Source organism: Heterocephalus glaber, unplaced genomic scaffold (genome assembly GCF_053883595.1).
Source record: "Heterocephalus glaber isolate CG9 unplaced genomic scaffold, H.glaber_assembly_v1.0 deba00001794, whole genome shotgun sequence".
NCBI classification, from domain to species: domain Eukaryota; kingdom Metazoa; phylum Chordata; class Mammalia; order Rodentia; family Bathyergidae; genus Heterocephalus; species Heterocephalus glaber.
In genome coordinates this window covers 1-13767 of record NW_028258475.1, presented here as the reverse complement: position 1 = coordinate 13767, position 13767 = coordinate 1, and the positions used below count along the sequence as shown (strand labels likewise).

The 13767-nt window shown below is 36.8% G+C and overlaps 1 pseudogene; it reads left to right on the top strand.

Annotated features, from left to right (window-relative positions):
• The first annotated feature begins 463 nt into the window (after window positions 1–463).
• Window positions 464–3180, top strand: LOC147820846 (olfactory receptor 7D2-like; annotated as a pseudogene).
• The last annotated feature ends 10587 nt before the right edge of the window (window positions 3181–13767 follow it).

The following is a 13767-nucleotide window of genomic DNA, read 5'->3' as shown; positions in this document are numbered from 1 at the left end:
TCTTTATGGCCGAGTAGTAATCCATTGCGTATACATTTTATTTATATATTATTCTTCACTTTAGAGTGAACTCCTTTATCTTTGACAGGAATCCCAGAGAAATTATACTTTGACCATTTGAGTGAATCCTACCAGAAAGAACAAGATGTTAAATTGTCCTATCACCGAATCTCTATGTCTGTCAGCCAAATTTTTTAAAAACTGGATGCTTCAGATAGGAGTTGGAAATAGCCAGTCCATTTTCAAGGATTCCATCTTGTTTTGACTGTTATAAAATTGGTTAACAAGCTGAGCTGTTGGGATGAGGAGACTGCTTCTTAAGAATTCAATTTATGAGTGAAAGGCAGTCTACCATTTAAGCAAGGTAACTGACTTCATAAGCAACTTGAGTGACAAGTGTGCACACTTCTGTTATATGGAGGACATTCATTTATTGTGATTGATTATCTGGTCTCTTCTTTTATAGATACATCTGTTATATGGAAGCAGGAAACCAAACACGACTTTTGGAATTCATCCTCCTCAGACTGTCAGAGGATCCAGAGCTGCAGCCCATTCTCTTTGCACTCTTCCTGTCCATGTACCTGGTCACAGTGCTCGGGAACCTGGTCATCATCCTGGCCATCAGCTCTGACTCCCACCTCCACACCCCCATGTACTTCTTCCTCTCCCACCTGTCCTTTGTTGACATCTGCTTCAGCTCCACTACAATGCCCAAGATGCTGGTGAACATCCATACAAAGAACAAAACCATCTCCTAATTGGACTGTCTCATTCAGGTATATTTTTCCATGAATTTCCTATCCTGGAAACTCTACTCCTAACTGTGATGGCCTATGACCATTTTGTGGCTATCTGTCACCCACTGCATTACATGCTCATAATGAATCCCCGCCTTTGTGGCCTGCTGATTTTAATTACCCGGTTTATTGGCATCATGATATCTCTCCTCCATGTTTCTCTGATGATGGATCTCACTTTCTGTAAAGATCTTGAAATTCCACATTTGTTCTGTGAGCTGAGCCATATTCTCAAGTTGGCCTGCTCTGACATTTTCTTGAATAATACATTGATCTACATCATGACTGGTGTGCTGGGTGTTTACCCATCATTGGGATCCTTTCCTCCTACTCACAAATTCATCCTTAAGGAAGATGTCTTCATCTACAGGAAAGCAAGAGGCATTTTCCACCTGTGAGTCTCACTTGTTGGTCATGTCTTTATTTTATGGTACTGGTGTTGGGGTCCACTTCACTTCTGCAGTCACCCGCTCCTCCCAGCAAGTCTCAGTGGCCTCTGTGATGTATACCATGGTTACCCCCATGCTGAACCCCTTCATCTACAGCCTGAGGAACAAGGATGTGAAGGAGGCCCTGGGCAGACTCCTGGGCAGAGCATCCTCTTGTCTGTGATGTGTCCATTGGCCTTATAGCAAGAAATCTTATGTTTATTAAAGGCAGGCAGTAAGAAAGAAAGAAAGAAAGAAAGAAAGAAAGAAAGAAAGAAAGAAGAGTATTCTGAAATTTTTATCTCTGAATCTCTTAAGCCATTTTGTTCTTTCACTTAATGCTGGAGGATCTACAATTTTGCCCTTCTGAATTTTATATACTGTTCAGGAACTCATTTCCTAGTAATGCTTCTGATGGCATCTCAACCCTAGCCCTATTCAAAACTTGCACCTTTTATCATCTGTTTAACTTCCACACTGGTGAAATTTAAACTTTAACTTGAAGCATTTACTATTGCATTGTTACCTCCAGTGTTGCCATGGGGATCTTAGATTTTCTTCCTTCCCTCTTCTTTCCTTCCCCTATCTCTTTTTCTTCCTTTCTTTTTCTTTCCCTCCCTTCCTCTCTTCCTTCATTTTTTCCATCCTTTTACTTGCAATACTTGAACCCAGGGCCTCACAGATTTGTGCCCTATAGCTGAGATATGGTCTTGCCATTGGGTTTGTAAATTATGGATTGTGTTCTCTTATTTCTATGTGTTTCCATGTGATTTTGTATTTTTAATTAAGATTTTTGCTGCATTTTAGTTATACAATATGCTGACGTTCATCATTGAGAATTTGTACCTTTACATAATATATCTTGATTCTTATTTTTTTCCTCATGCTGTTGCCATCCCTTCAACCCCTCTACTCCTCCCCATTTAGAAAGACTTTGTTTCTGATTTTTCCTTTTCTCATATGTATTCCTGTTCCTTCTTTCCTTTTGCCTACAGTTCCTCTTTCCCTTTGGGCCTTACCCATAGAACATGTTTAAGTAAGTGGAAAGGAATTGCAGTTATCCTCTGTATATTATCAGACCATAGTGTGATGAAAGTGGAGATCAATAACAAAAGAAACCACAAGAATTTCATGAACACATGGAAATTGAACAACACCCTGCTGACCAACCAATGAGTCACAGAGAAAATTAAATAATAAATCAAACTGTTTCTACAATTAAATGCCAATGGTGATACAGCATATCCTAATCTATGGGACACTATGAAAGCAGTCTTAGGAGGGAAATTCATAGCAGTGAATACTTATGTTAGGAAAACAGAGTGAGCTCAAATAAAAAAAGCTAATGCTGAAACTCAAGCTACTAGAAAAAGAAGAGCAAGAAAAACCCAAAGCTTATACAAGGGAGGAAATTATAAAGATCAGAGGAGAAATCAATGCAATGGAGACTAAGAGAATGATGCAAAAAATTAATGATTCAAAGACTTCGTTCTTTGAAAGAAATAAAAATTGAAAATCTCTTAGCCACTCGTATCAAAAAAGGAAAGAAAAGGCTCAAATCCATGCAATTAGGAATGAATGGGTGAAAGTACAATGGACCCAGTGGAAATCCAGAGGATCATCAATACCTATTTTGGGAACCTATACACCAATAAGACGGAAAACATAGAAGAAATGGACAGATTTCTAGATACATGTGAATTACCAAAGTTGAATGAAGAAGACCTAAAATTTATAAATGAGCCAATTATCAATCAACAAATTTAAAAACGTAATTAAAAATGTACCAAGTAAGAAAAGCTCAGTTCCTAATGGCTTCACTGCTGAATTCTACAAGACATTTAGAGAACTCTTGACACTACTGTTGAAACTCTTCAATTTTGTGTTGTTTCTACGTATTATCAACAGTGTTTTCTAAAACTGAGTAAAGCATGATTAAAGTATGTGTTAAAGTATAACTGACATTTTAGTGTTTATTATGTATTAGTTGTGCTAAATACAATCTCTCTATTATCTTTGGCAGGTTTCCCAGTGGCAGGCATTACCATCACTCTTATAGGTGAGGATATTGATGTTCTAGTAGAAAACATGTACACACCCAAACACACAACACAAAGCAAAATAATAAAAACTTTCTCAAACTCACAGAGGGACCAAGCAGAAAAAGCAGTGTTCAAACTTAAAACTCTAATCTAAGCCCATAGTTTTGCCTAATAGAATGCATGGCGTTTCATGGATTCTGATGTTGCATGTGCCACTGTAGTGGAGTTTACTGGTGATTAATGATATTTCTGGTTATCCTCACTTATGGAACACCCAAGGACATTGCATTTTCTTTCTACTTTTAAGTTACGCATGAAAAATATTTTGGTCTGTCCAATGAAATACTGGTGAAACTGATGTGTTACTTTTAAACCAATACATTTAAGAGCTGCCACAATATTTTTAATATTAATTCTTCCCCAATTAAAAAAAAACCTTCTGCATAGCAAAGGAAAGAACAAAGCAAAGAGACAGTTTACAGAATGGCAGAAAACCTCCACCTACTATCCTTTGAATAGGGGACAAATATCAACAACATATAAAGAACCACAAACAAATAGCTGAATCAATAAATAGACAAATTAACTGACAGTTCTCAAGAGAAGTACAAATGTTCAATAAGTATAATATACATGTTCAATTTCTTTGCCTATATGGAAATGCAAATCAAAACTACAGTGAGATTACATCTCACTCGAGTCAGAATGGCTGTCACTAAAAATAAAAGAAACAAATGCTCATGAGGATGTGAAGATAAATGAAATCTTCCATATGGTTGGCGGGAATGTAAATGTATATAGGCACATGGAAAATAATATGTAGGTTTCTGAAGGAAAAAAAAATCAAAAATTGAGATACTAGTTAATCTATCAGTACCAATTCTCAGTATATCTCAGAATAAATTTAGCATTCTACAGACCTATCTGCATATCCATAGGCCATGGGGCCCTGTTCACAATAACTAGGCTATAGAATCAGCCTAGATGCCCATCCATTGATGAATAAATAAAGAAAAATTGTGTAAATACACAGTGGAATATTATTCAGCCATAAAGAAGTATAGAATCATGTTATTTGCAAGAAAATGAATGAAACTGGAGATTATCATGTTAAACAAAATGAACCAGGCTAAAAATCTCAAATGTGTTTTCTTTCATATGTAAAAAAAAATACAAAAAACACTCATAAAGAGATGACATGAAAGTAGACAAGGGCTATTAGAGGATAGGAAAGAAGCAATGCTAGGGGAGAGAAGAGGAAGGGAAGTCATAAGGGTAAAATTATCAAAGTATATTACATATATATATATATATACACAAATGTGACAAAATCCATTAATCTGCATGACTAATATTCATTAATAAAAACACAATTTTCCAATTTATATGGCATTGTGGAGGTATAAGTTTGTATGGATATATTACCATATCTAAATTGCCTAGAAATCTAACCTTACAGATGGAGAACTCTCTTTTTTAGTTGCCCAAGTTGGTAGATAATTTAGAAGGAAAAGAAGTAAACTTGTTTTGTTAAGTCAGTAACATTTTGGAGATGTTAGAGCTACATAGCTGTACTCTGGTTATTACAAATTCCATGCCTTGAAAGTTGAATGCATATCTACCCCCATGATTTTTACCACTATGCTACCAGAAATTTTGAGATTTCCTTTTCATTCATTTGGAATCTTTCCATTCTTTCATGAGAATTGTAATTCAATTTCATGTTAATATGTAAATAAACTGTTGTAGTCAAGGTTTGCAAGTGAACAGATATACTAGATAGATAGATAGATAGATAGATAGATGATAGATAGATAGATAGATTAAAGCCAAATACAGAAGAGTGCAAGACCTCTGTCCATGAACTAGAGACCTTAAGAATCCAGCCAAGGGCCTGGATCTCATGGCAATGTCCTGCATGAGTCCAGCTGAAGGCTTAGAGGCCACAATAGCATCTCATGCAAGTTCATATCAAAGGTCTGACATGCAAAGGTCCAAGGGCCAATGGTATAAGCTAGAAAGTCTGCACCAGAATGGTGAAAGATTTGTGCCACCAGGCTGAGGGATCTACACTGGAGCTAGAAAGCAAAAATCAAGAAAATGGTGAAGACTAGATCTCCTCTGAAAAGAACAGCAGGCATCCTGGTGACAGTGAGGACCTGCACTCCTCCAACACCAGGAACAGCCAAGTTTGTACCAGGAAATCCAGTCACAAAAAAGCTTATCCTGGGAGATCAGCAGCATGCAATCTTTCCCTCCCATTCTCCTTCTGTGTCACTGGGAACAATCCGCAGGTGCACCTTACATGGCCAGAACCATGCTGACTCAGTTCAGCTGGGTGTTCCCATTAATTAATCTACTGCATACACATATGCATGTAGATTATGCATGCATACATAAATACATATCATAATCTGGTGTGTGTGTATGTGTGTGTGTTACTGGAAATTGAACTTGGGATCTCATGCATGCTAGGCATGTGGTCTACCATTGAGCTACATCTCCATCCCATGTCTTAATTTGTTTTATCCTGTTCAACAAAATGCATGAGACTGAATATATTATAGGAATAGAAATTCAGTTCTGGAGGCTGAAAATTCCAAAATAATGGCATTGGCAGGTTTATCTGATGAGGGTGGTGTCCTCTGTAGGTGAAGAATACAACGTCTCCTCACATGATAGAAGACAGAAGGGCAATGGAGACAAAAGCTATCTTTCATGAAACTCAATATCATTCAAGAAGGAGGAACATTACTTTAGTATTATTATATGGTTGAGATACATGACAATTACATTTATTTTGTGGAATACACACAGACACACATATATAGGTTCTTGGTTTTGGAAGTTCAAAGCCATGGAGCTAATAGCCTGTTGCTCAATTGTGTCATGCTTTTTCAGAGGTATGTGTAGGTAAAGGATTGTGTCACCAAGGAAAGAGAGAGCATCTCAGAGAGAAAGAGAGAGAGAGAAGAGGGAGGATGAAGGAGAAAGAGAAAAGCAGACAAACGTATGCACAATCCCCTCTGATGTTATGACCCCAATGATCCAAGCACAAACCCTGTCACCCCATAATTCCACAGCACTTCTCAATATAACCACCCTTCAGATCAAGCCTTCAATCACAGGAAACTTTGGGAAGCACAAATCCTATTCAAGCCATAACACAACAATTTTTCAAAAGGAAAATAAAGGTTCAAGTAAAATTTACAACATTATTTTGTCTTAGTATATTTTTGACCCTAAAAATTTGTTGTTTAATGAAGTACTGGAAAATGCCTCATTCCCTGATTTTAGCCTCGGATACTTACATGATTCTGAGCTCTTCTCTTTCAGTGTCTTTGTAAATGGGGAGGATTTGAATGGAGTTTCTGTAGGGAGGATGAAACAAATGAGTGAATATTTTTAGTATTTTTATTAATACTGCACATGAGTTTTATGCATTATTGAGTTTAATTTTGCCTGATATGTATGTGAATATAACATTCCCTCTCCTCTTTGCTTTTTTAAAAAATTAATTTTATTGATACCTATAAGGTATACAGTATAACGACATTCATCATTGGAAATTTGTACTTTTATATAATCCATCTTGGTTCTTATTTTTTCCCAATTCCCCTGCCCTCCCTTCAATCCCCCCACCCCTCCCTATCTACAAAGACTTTGTTTCCATTTTTTATTTTTCTCATATTAATTCCATTCCAATTCCCTTTCCCTTTTGCATCTGTTCTTCCTATTTCACATTATCTATTATACCTTTTAGTCCTTATTTACACCTTCAGTTCTTCACATCAGAGAAACATGTCTGTCCTATTTATTTCACTTAAAATTATTGCCTCAGTGTGCACCATTTTAGCTATATATGCATCTAGTTTCTCATTCTTTGTGGCTTATTAATATTTTATTTTATAAAAAGACATCAAGTCTCCAGTTGATGGGCAAATGGGTTGCTTCCAAGTTGTATCTGTCACAAAATGTGTGACTATATGAACATGGGTGCACATATATCACTGTGGTGTTATTTCTTTAATTCTTTGGGGAAGATACGAAGCAGGGGAATACCTGGGACAAATAGAACTTCCAATCCTACTTCTTTGAAGTATCTCCAAAGAGATTTCTACAGTGGTTTCACCAGGCTACACTCCCACCAGCAGTGGAGCAGAGTTCCTCTTTCACTACAGTGAAAATTTTTTATTCACTGATTTCATGATAGCAGCCATTCTTACTGGAGTAAGGTGGAATCTTAGTGTTGTTTTCTTCTGCATCTCTTGAATGGCCAGTGATGTTGAACATTTTTTCATATGTCTATTTGCTGCTTTTATTTCTTTATCTGAGAAATGTCCATTTCAGATGCCCAATTTTGGATTCTGTCTTTAAATTTGAGATGTCTGACTTTTTCATGTTCTTTATAAATTCTAGATAGTAGACCTTTGTCTACAGCTGATGAAACTTTTTTCCCAAATTGTGAATTGTCTCTTCACAATGTTGGTGGTTTCTCTTGCTGTGCAGAAGATTTTTAGTAAAAAGAGATCCCACTTGTTGATTGTTTGTGCTAGCTCTCGGGCAACTGAAGTTTTGTTCAAAAAATCTTTCCTACACCAATGTCTTCAAGAGTTCTACCTAACCTCTGTTCCAGCTGCTTCAGCATTTCTGTTTTAATATTTAGATCTTCAATCTATTTCAATTTTAGTTTAGTGCATGGTGAGAGATATAGGTCTAGATTTATTGTTTGGCAAGTTGAAACCCAATTTATCCAGAACAATTTTTTAAAGAGGCTATTTTTCCTCCAGTGAGGGTGTTTGGGTCCTTTGTCAGAGATGAGGTGGCTGAGTGTCTGGAGTTGTTTCTGCATCTTCTAATCTGCTTCACTGGTCCTCAGGTCTGTTTCCTTTTTTTTAAATTAAATTCTTTTATTGCTACATTGTAGGTATACAACACAATTACATTTCTCATTGGGAATTGTACCTTGACATAATGCATCTTGGTTCTTATTTTTTCCCCATTCCTAGCCCTCCCTTCACCCCCTCCACCCTTCCCTATTTATAAAGACTTTATTTCCATTTTTTCCATTTCTCAGAATTTTTCCTTGCCCTTCTTTCCTTTCCCCTGCCCCTCCCACTACCCCTACCCCTTTGGACCTTTTCTTCCTATTTTACATTATCGATTATTCATTCTAATCAGTGGTACATTTTAGGTATACAATATAATGACATTCATCATTGGAAATCTGCATCTTTACATAGTCTCTCTTGGTTCTTATTTTTCACCCTTGCCCAGCCCTCCCTTCAACCCCTCCATTCCTCCCTATTTACAAAGATTTTGTCCCTATTTTTCCATTTTCTCATATTAATCCCATTCCCTTCTATCCTTTCCTCTAGCCCTCCCACTTCCTTCCCCTTTGCCCCTTTTCTTCCTATTTCACATTACTCAGGTCTGTTTCTTTGCTAGTCTCATGCTATGTTTTTTTTTTTTTAATCACAGTAGCTTTATAGTATAATTTCAAGTTGGGGATTGTGATACCCAAAACCTTGGCTTTTACCCTAGGATTGTGTTTGCTATTCTAGATCACTTCTTATACCAAATGAATTTCTGGATTGTTTAATCCAAGTTTGAGAAGTATGCTGCTGGGATTTTAAATGGCATTGCATTAAATCTGTATAACAGTTTTGGAAATATGGCGCTTTTCATTATGTTGATTCTTCCTTCCCAGGAGCAAGGGATGTATTTCCATCTTCTGATATCCTCTTCAGTCAATTTTTTCATAGTGCTATAGTTTTCTCAGTAGAGGTCTTTGATTTTTTTGTTAGGTTGATTCCTAGGTATTTCAAGTTTTTGGATGCTATTGTGAAACAAATTGTCCCATTTCTCTCTCAGTGAGCCTGTTTTGCGTGAACAGAAAATCTATTGGTTTTTGTGTGTTGACCTTGTAACCAGCTACTTTACTGAATTTGGTTATTAAGTCTAGAAGACTTTTAGTGGAGTTCTTGGGGCCTTCTACACAGAGTATCATGTCGTCTGCAAACAATGATAATTTGACTTCTTCATTTCCTATTTTTTCCCTTTTATTTCTTTATCTTGTCTTATTGCTGTAGGTAATGTTTCCAAAAGTATATTGAACAGGAGTGGCAAGAGTGGACATCCTTGTCTTGTTCCTGATTTTAGTCTGAGCAATTTAAATTTTTGACCATTTAAAAGTATGATCTTGGCTGTTGGTTTTTCATAGACGGCTTTTATCAGATTGAGGAAGAGACAGTCTATTCCATTTTTTGGAGTGTTTTTATCATAAATGCATGTTGGATTTTGTCAAATACTTTTTTGCATCTATTCAGATGTTCATATGCCATTTACCCTTGGCTCTATTGATATAGTGTATTACATTGATTGATTTGCACACGTTGAGCCAACCCTGCGCCCATGCGATGAAACTCACTTGGTCAGAGTGTATGATCTTCTTGATGATTTTCTGCATTCTATTTGCCAATATCTTAATAAGGATTCTTGCATCTATGTTCATTAGTGTAATTGGCCTATAGTTCTCTTTTTCGATTGGGTCTTTCTCTGGTTTGGGGATCAATGTGATGCTTGCTTCCAGAAATGAATTTGGCAGTATAGCTTACCTTTCAATTTCATTGAGTTTAAACAGTAGTGGCAGTAGTTCATCTCTAAACATCTTGTAGAATTCAGCAGTGAAGCCATCAGGACCTGGGCTTTTCTTAGTTGTTAAGTTTTTATTTACATTTTTAATTTCTTTGATTGATATTGGGTTGTTTAGAATTTTTAGGTCATCTTCATTCAAATTTGGTAATTCACAAATATCTAGGAATCTGTCCATTTCTTCTGCATTTTCCATCTTTTTGGCATATAGGTTCTTGAAGTATGTATTGATGTTCCTCTGGGTTCTGCAGTGTCAGTTGTAATTTCACTCTTTTCATTCCTAATTGGATGAATTGGGGCCTTTCTTTGCCTTTTTCTGATAAGGTTGGCTAAGGGTTTGTCAATTTTGTTGATTCTTTCGAAGAACCAACTCTTGGTTTCATTGAATTTTTTTCTATCATTCTCTTAATATCCATTGCATTGATATCTGCCCTGATCTTTATAATTTCCTCCCTTGCATGAGCTTTGGGTTTGTCCTGCTCTTTTTTTCTAGAAGCTTGAGGTTCATCATCAGCTTGTATAATTGACCTCACTCTGTTTTGCTTATGTGACTATTCACTGCTATGTATTTCCCTCAAAAGACTGCTTTCCTTGTGTTCTTAGCTTCCAATATCTTGTATCGTCATTGTCATTTAATTGGAGGAACTGTCTGATTTTATCTTTAATTTCCTCGGTAATCCATTGATGTTTTAGAAGTGTGTTGTTCAGTTTCCATGTGTTTATGAAATTCTTGTGGGTTTTTTTTTTTTGCAGTTGATCTCCAATTTCATCACACTATTGTCTGATAATATACAGGAGATAACTTCAATTACTTTGTACTTACTTAAATATGTTTTAAGAGCGAGTATATTGTCTATTTTGGCAAACTATCCATGAGTATCTGAGAAGAATGTTTGTTCTGATTTTGTGGGGTGGAACACACTGTAAACATCTGTTAAGTTCATTTCCTGAAGAGTTTGATTGAGTTCTAGTATTTCATTGCTTGTTTTTTGTCTAGTCAATCTATCTATTTGTGACAGTGGGATAATGAGATCACCCACTACTATTGTATTAGTGCTTATATGATTTTTCATGTCTTTTAGCATTTCTTTTACATAGTTGGGCACACTGTTGTTTGGTGGATAGATATTATGATTGTCATCTCATTCTCCTGGATTCTTCCTTTATAAGGATGTAGTGTGCTTCATTGTCTCTCTTAATCATTGTTGGTTTGAAATCCACTTGAACTGCAAAGAGCATAGCTACTACTACTTTTTTTTTTTGATTCTTGTCACATGGAGGATTGATTCCCACCCTTTAACTTTCAGTGCATGAGATTCTTCTTGAATTGTGTTTCTTGTATGCAGCATATTGTTGGATCTTGCTTCTTGACCCATTCTGCCAGTCTATTTCTTTAGACTGGTGAATTGAGACCATTAATATTGTTGGTTATTATTGGTATGTATTGACTTATTCTTGTAATGACTTTTTCTTTGTGTGGGATACTCTCCAATTGCTTTTAATTTCTTGTCATTCTGCAGGGCTTCTTGGGGTTGTTATTCTCATTGACTTTTCCTATTATATTGTTTAAAATTTTTTTATGTAGTGTTGGTTTGGTATTCATGAAGTTCCTCAAGTGCTCCTTGTCATGAAAGTATGTTATTTCTTCATCAAGTTGGAATAGTTTTGCAGAGTACATCAATCTGGGTTGGATACAGTTTTCCTTTAGGGCTTGAAATACGTCACTCCAAGGTCTTTCTTGCTTTGCAAGTTTTGTATTGAGAAGTTTCCTGGGACTCTAGTGAGCTATCCTTTGTATGCTGTTAGTTGTTTTCTCTAACTGCTTGTAGGATTTTTTTTCTGTTGGGTTTCTCAAATCTTAACTATTATATGGCTATGTGTAGTGTTTTTTTGATCATGGCTAGTTGGAGTCTTATATGCCTCACTAATCTGTATTTCAAGTTATTTTCTCATATTTGGGAAGTTTTCTGCCATTATTTATGTGAACAGTTTTTTTATGTTGTCTACACTCTCTCTGTTTCTTTTTTGACTCTAGTCAGTCTGAAGTTATTCTTCTTTGTATTTTCTAGCAGCTGATGGATTTATTTCTCATGATCCCTTACTATTTTTAAGAAATTTTTCCTGCTCGCTAATTGTCATCCTATCATCTATATCTGAAATTCTGTCCTCACATTTCCTCATTCTGCTCTATAAACTTTCATTGGAGTTTTTAATCTTCTTGAAGTCTCTTTGCACCGTGTTATGGATTCAGTTTGTTTCCTATGTTGGGATTCCATCATGTTCCTCACCTCCTCTATTTTTTTATCTGTCTTCTCCAGATTTATTAATCATGTCTTGTACTATGGGCACAATCTCTGCTGTTATCTGAGAAATTATTTCTGATTTGATTTTTCCAGTCTTCTTTCTTTTTCCAGTTCAGTGAATCCAGGTGTTTGAGTATCAGACTGTTCCATCTCTTTGCCCTTTGGAGTTGACTTAGGTGATCTGGAAATCTGTGTTTTGAGACTTATTTTGTGTGTCTTCTCATTTCAACAGATGCAGCCTGCTGTCTCACATTTGTTGAGGTGACTTTTTGGTCACCCAGTGGTTTTTGAATTTTCAAACAAGCCACCGAGCAGCCTTTACTCTACTGCTCACCAGTACACCAATTCCTGGGTTCAGAGTGCTGGTCTTCGTTATCCCTGATCTGACCTCATGTCTAGGTGGGCTTCTGTCTGGGGCCTCTATGTAGCTGTTTGTGCACACTGGGATGGTATGTAGGTGTGCCTCTCACTGGGTCCTCTATGTAGCTGTTGTCTGTGAGGACATTTGGATGGGGGGGTGTGCACTCCAGTTCATGTTGTCTGCACAGGCTTTGGTTAGAGTCTTTTGTGCATGTATCAGTGGTATTGGGTTGAGCCTGTAGGTATATGGCTTGTGTGCCTGTATAGCTCTTTTCAGGTGGGTCAATGGCTGTGGCCAATTTTATGGCAGTCTCTGGCTGAAGCTTGTGCACTTGTGCAGCTCTTTTCTACATTGGAATTTGGCTTGGGTGGGTGTGCATGAGCCTCTGGTTTTGGAGTGGACGCCTGGATGTGATCTGCCTGCAGCTGCTCAGGTCTGGGTCTCACAGCTACTTCCTGGGATATGTGCACAATTACCGCTGGAATGACTAGGCTCTGAGTAACCCCCTTGCTTTTTCTCCCCTCTTGTTCCCTTCCTTTTCCCTAATAGCCCGCCCAGCTTTCATGTTTCTCTGTCTCTATGTGTCTGTCTGTCTCTCCTCCCCCCACCTTCTCATCTCTCTCCTGTCTCTTATTATTACTGCAGTACTGGGGATGAAACTCAGGGATGGATGTATGCTACAAAATTCTGGCAATAATGTACACCTGCAAACCATATTCAATTTCTGTGTCTAACAATCATCTCTGTTATTTTCCTAAAATTTGTCATTGTCAGTTCCTTATGAGGAAAGAAATACCTTCCTGCTCCATGTTTTTAACCAGTGAGCTGAAGAAACTTTCTTAAAAAATTGTTCTGTGAATGGATGAAGCTGCAGTTTTGCATATACACACGCACAGATAAATAAAATAACAACAATTTATAAATGAAGCATTAGTCTTGATGGAAAAAATTAAATCTTATCTTACTGATCACCTATTTTCAGTAAAGTTGATGTTCCATATTATTCCATATGAGGCAGGAAATACTCTGTAATTAATTATTTATTTCAGTGCTTCAGATGGAATCCAAGGCCTTGTTCATGCTAGGCAAACACTCTACCCTGAGCTATTTCCAAACCCATAAAATAATCTTTGTAATGGATATTCTCTTATAGTAAGCATGTCCCTTAAGCCTCTCTAT